Below are 6,138 nucleotides of genomic sequence, written 5' to 3'. Positions count from 1 at the left end.
CACCAAACTTACAGAACAAAGAAAAAATATTAAGAGCTAGAAGGTCCTGGATGGATGTTCTACAAATGCTAAGGGAACAAGGATGCCAACAGTGTACTGTACCCAGCAAAGTTTTCAATCAATATAGATGGAGAAAACAAGATATTCCATGACAAACAGATTTAAGCAATACATATCCACAAATCCAGCCCTACAAAAAGTACTGGAAGGAAAACTCCAACCCAATGAAGATAACTATACTCACAAAAACATAAGCAATAGATAATCCCACTTTACCAAACACCAAAAGAAAAAAGGAGGATCCACAGACAATAACACCAGCAACAACAAATCCAACACAAGCAAGAATAAACAATCAATGGTCATTAATATCCCTTAGTATGAACAGTCTTAACATGCCTATAAAAAGACACAGGCTAACAGAATGGTTATGAAGACAGAATCTATCCTTCTTCTGTATACAGGAAAAACATCTCAATATCAAAGACAGACATTACCTCAGAGTAAAGTGTTGGGAAAAGATTTTCCAATGAAATGAACCAAAAAAAAAAAAAACAAGCTGGTGTACCAATCCTAATATCTAACAAATTAGACTTCAAACTAAAATCAATCAAAATAGATAAAGAAAGGTATTTCATATTCATCACAGGAAAAGTCCATCAAGATGAAGTCTCAATTCTAAGCATCTATGCCCCAAATATGAAGGCACCCACATTCATAAAAGACATATTATTAAAGCTCAAATCACACATAAAATCTCACACAGTAATAGTAGGAGACTTCGACACTCTGCTCTCACCACTAGACAGGACCACCAAACAGAAACTTAGAAAAGAAACAAAGGAAATAACAAAAGATATGACCCAGGTGGGATTAACAGACATCTATAGAACATTCCATCCAAAAAAAGAATACACCTTCATCTCAGCGACACGTGGAACCTTCTCTAAAATCGACCACATACTTGGCAACATAGCAAATGTCCATAGATACAAAAAAAGTTGGAATAACCTCCGGTATCCTATTGGATCCCCATGGTTAGGATTCAGCAACAACACAAATTGCAGAAACCCTACAAGCTCATGGAAATTAAAAAATATGCCATTGCACAATTCCTGGGCCAGTAATAAATAAAAAAGAAATTAAATACTTCCTAGAATTCAACAAGAACAAAGACACAACGTACCCAAACTTATGGGACACTTTGAAAGCAGTGCTAAGAGAAAAGTTCATAGCACTAAGTGCCTACGTGAGGAAACTGGAGAATAGACACACTAGAGAATTAACAGCACAACTGAAAGCTCTGGAACAATAAGAAGCAAACTCACCCCAGAGGAGTAGACACCAGGAAATAATCAAATTGGGGCCTGAAATCAAAAAAGTAGAAACTAGGAAAACTGTACAAAGATTTAATGTAGCAAAGAGTTTGTTCTTCGAGAAAATCAACATGATAGACAAACCTTTATCCAAACTAACCAGAAAACAGTGAGAGAGCATGCTAATTAACAAAATCAGAAATGAAAAGGGGACCATAACAATGGACATGGAGGAAACCCAGAGAACCATCAGGTCATACTTTGAAAACCTGTACTCCACAAAATTCAAAAATCTAAAGGAAATAGACAATTTCTGGATAGATACCACTTATCAAAATGAAATCAAGAACAGATAAGCAATTTAAATAGACCCAAAACCCCTAATGAGATAGAAGCAGTCTTTAAAATTCTCCCAAACAAAAAAGCCAAGGCCAGATTGTTTCAGTGCAGAATTCTACCAGAAATTCAAAGAACAGCTAATACCAATTCTTCTCAACGTATTTCACACTAGAAGCAGAAGGGTCATTGATAAACTGTTTGTACAAGGCTTCAATAACCTTGGTACCCAAGCCACACAAAGACACAACTAAGAAAGGGAACTATGGACTAATATCCGTCATGAACATTGATGCAAAAATACTCAACAGAATACTAGCAAATGGAATCCAAGAGCACATCAGAGAAATCATCCACCATGATCAAGTTGGATTCATCCCAGAGATTCAGGGATAGTTCAACATATGAAAATCTATCAATGCAATCCACCATATAAACAAACTGCAAAAGAAAAAACACATGATCATCTCACTAGATCCAACGCACCTTCATGATAAAGGCCTTGGAGACATCAGGGATAAGAGGAACATACCTCAATATAATAAAAGCAATATACAGCAAACCAACAGCTAACATCAAACAAAATGGAGAGAAACTCAATGCAATTCCTCTAAAATCAGGAACAATGCAAAGCTGTCCACTCTCTTCATATCTCTTCAAAATTGTACACAAAATTCTAGCTAAAGCCATAAGACAACAAAAGGAGATCAAGGGGATACACATTGGAAAAGAAGTTAAACTTTCACTATTTGCAGATGATATGATAGTTTACACAAGTTATTCCTAAATTCTAACAGAACACTCCTACAGCTGATAAACACCTTCAGTAAAGTGGCAGGATACAAGATTTAAAAAAAAAAAATCAGTGTTCCTAGTATATACAGACGATAAAGTGGTTGAGAAAGAAATCAGAGAATCATCACCCTTTACAATAACACAAACAACATAAAATACCTTGGGGTAATGCTAACCAAAAAAGTGAAGGACCAGTATAACAAGAACTTTGAGTCTTTAAAGAAAGAAATTAAAGAAGATAACAGAAAATGTAAAGATCCCCCATGCTCTTGGATAGGTAGGATCAATGAAGTAAAAATGGTAATCTTGCTAAAAGCAATCTACAGATTCCATGCAATCCCCATAAAAATCCCAGCACAATTATTAGCCAACCTTGAAAGAACAATAGTCAACTTTATATGGAAAAACAAAAGACCCAAAATAGTAAAAGAAAAAAAACTGTAAATAAAGGAACTTCCAGAGGCATCACCATCCTTGACTTCAAGCTCTATTATAGAGTTATTGTCCTGAAAACAGCTTGGTATTGGCACAAAATTAGACAGGTAGACTAATAGAATCTAATTGAAAACCCTGTTATGGACCCATGCACCTACAAACACCTGATTTTTGACGAAGAAGCTAAAAGTATACCATGGAAAAAAGAAAGCATCTTTAATAAATGGTACTGACATAACTGGATGCTGGTGTATAGAAGACTGCAGATAAATCCATATCTATCACCATGCATAAATTTAAGTCCAAATGGATCAAAGACCTCAACATAAATCCAGCCACACTGAACCTCTTAGAAGACAAAGTAGATGGTACCCTTGAATGAATTGATTCAGGAGACTGCTTCCTTAATGTAACCACCAGTAGTGCAGGCACTTAGATCGACAATTAATAAATGGAACCTTCTGAAACTGAGAAAGTTTCTGTAAGGCAAAGTACCTAGTCAACAAGACAAAACAGCAGCCCAGAGAATGGGAATATATCTCCACTAACCCCACATCTGACAGAGGGCTGACTTCCAAAATATACAAAGAACTCAAGAAGCTAGCTACCAAAACACCAAGTAATCCAATTAAAAGTGAGGTACAGAAATAAATTGAGAATTTTCAATAGAGGAGTCTAAAATGGCTGATAGATACTCAACACCCTTAGCCATCAACACCCTTAGCTCAACACCCTTAGCCATCAGGGAAATGAAATTAAAACAACTATGACATACCACCTTACTCCTATAAGAATGGCTAAAATAAAAAACACCAATAAAAAATAAATAAAGATAAAAAATAAAAAAACACCAATGACACTTTATGCTGGAGAGGATGTGGAGAAAGGAGAACACTCCTCCACTGCTGGTTGGAGTGCCAACTTGTACAACCACTTTAGAAATCAGTATGGAGATTCCTCAGGAAAATGTGAAACAGTATACCATAAGATCCAGCAATTCCACTCTTAGGCATAGTCCCAAAAGATGCAATTCATACAAAACAAGGACATCTGTTTGACTATGTTCATAGTAGCACTATTTGTAATAGCCAGAACCTGGAAGAAACCTAGATGCCCCTTAATTGAAGAATGGATGGAGAAGACATGGTACATTTACACAATGGAGTACTACTTACTCATCAGAAAAAAAAAACAATGGAATCTTGAAATTTGCAGGCAAATGGATTCCACTAGAAGAAACCATCCTGAGTGAGGTAACCTGTTAAGGGAAACGAGTCACACTAAGGAAGCCTGGAATAGGTAGTTGGATATTTATTAAGATACAGAGAAGTAACTTGCATGAGAAGCTGAGAACTGGGTCAGTGCTCTATGGTATCTGAACCTCAGCCGGGACCCAAGGGAGAGCGAGAGCCCACTCCTGTCCCTTTTTATCCCTGATTTCTCCCACGTACCTGTGACCACATCCCAAGGGGGGCATGGTCAGTGCTGTGAGTACGTGATCTCTTCCTACAATTTCCCTTTCCCTACAGTTGACTGAGATCCAACATAAAAGTATCAGGCCACTTCTGGAAGGCAGGGATCTTCTGGCAGCCAAAACAGGGAGTGGCAAAACCCTTGCTTTCCTCATCCCCATGATAGAGCTCATTCTCAAGTTGAAGTTCATGCCTAGGAATAGAACAGGAGTCCTGATTGCCTCTCCTACCAGAGAACTGGCCATGCAGACCTTTGGTGTTCTTAAGGAACTGATGACACACCATGTTCCCACATATGGACTGATCATGGATGACAGTAACACATCTGTTGAAGCACAGAAGCTCATCAATGGTGTCAACATCATTGTGGCCAACCCAGGTTGGTTCCTAGACCACATGCAGAATACTCCAGGGTTCATGTACAAGAACCTCCAATGATCAGCCTTCAGATGAGGCTGATCGTATCTTGGATGCTGGTTTGAAGAAGAATTAAAGCAAATTATTAAACTTTTGCCAGTCATCAAGCAAACCATGCTCTTTTCTGCCACACAAACTCAAAAAGTTGAAGACCTGGCAAGAATTTCTTTGAAAAATGAGCCACTGTATGTGAGTGTTGATGACAATGAAGTGGTTGCCACTGTGGATGGGCTTGAACAGGGATATGTCGTGTGTCCATCTGAGAAGAGGTTCCTTCTGCTCTTCACATTCCTTAAGAAGAAGCGGAACAAAAAAGTGATGGTCTTCTTTTCATAGTGTATGTCTGTGAAGTACCACTATGAGCTACTGAACTACATTGACCTGCCTGTCTTGGCCATCCTTGGAAAGCAAACCAAAATAAGCAAACAATCATGTTCTTCCAATTCTGCAATGCAGATACAGGGATACTGCTGTGCACAGATATGGCAGCCAGAGGGCTGGACATCCCTGAAGTAGACTGGATTGTTCAGTAGGACCCTCCCAATGACCCCACGGAATATATTCATCATGTGGGTAGAACGGCCAGGGGCCTGAATGGAAGAGGGCAGGCCTTGCTCATTCTATGTCCTGAAGAGCTGGATGTCCTTCATTACTTGAAGCAATCAAAGGTTCCATTAAATCAGTTTGACTTTTCCTGGTTTAAAGTTTCTGGAAAAGCTGATTGTAAAGAACTGCTTTCTCCTTGAGTCTGCACAGGAAGTATACAAGTCCTACATACGAGCATATGACTCCCACTCGCTCAAGTAGATCTTTAATGTGAACAACTTAAATTTGCCTCAGCTCACTCTGTCTTTTGGTTTTAAGGTTCCTCCTTTTGTTGATCTGAATGTGAGCAGTCATGATGGCAAGCTTAAAAAGAGAGAAGGTGGCGGTAGATTCGGCTACCAGAAAACAAAGAACGTGGAGAAGTCCAAGATCTTTAAACACATCAGCAAGAAGACAGCAGACCTCAGGCAGTTCTCTCATTGAAGGAAATGACTTCCCACCTGTACTGACTTTGCCCTAACTTTCCCTTTCTCTTTAAACAGGAACTTTTTATCAAAAAAAAAGTTAACAGAAATTAATACGGCTTATATTTCAATAATAAATTCAAATATTAGTATTCTCAATTCCCTAATCATAATACAAAAGCAATATGGCTAGGTTAGAAACCCTGGTCCATCTTTTTACTATTAGTAACATCCCAAATCTCCTAGGACAGACACAACCTTAAAGGAAAAGGATGGAAAAAGATATTCCAAGCCGAAGGAAACAATTGGGTGTGATTATGTTAACACATGACAAAATAGTCTGTAAGCAAAACCAAA

The 6,138-nt window shown here is 38.2% G+C and overlaps 1 pseudogene; it reads left to right on the top strand.

Annotated features, from left to right (window-relative positions):
* Positions 1-4,396: 4,396 nt before the first annotated feature.
* LOC101841723 lies at positions 4,397-5,800 on the top strand (annotated as a pseudogene).
* The last annotated feature ends 338 nt before the right edge of the window (positions 5,801-6,138 follow it).

This window comes from Mesocricetus auratus, unplaced genomic scaffold (genome assembly GCF_017639785.1).
Source record: "Mesocricetus auratus isolate SY011 unplaced genomic scaffold, BCM_Maur_2.0 Super-Scaffold_100014, whole genome shotgun sequence".
Classification (NCBI taxonomy): domain Eukaryota; kingdom Metazoa; phylum Chordata; class Mammalia; order Rodentia; family Cricetidae; genus Mesocricetus; species Mesocricetus auratus.
This window is presented reverse-complemented; position numbering and strand designations above follow the sequence as displayed.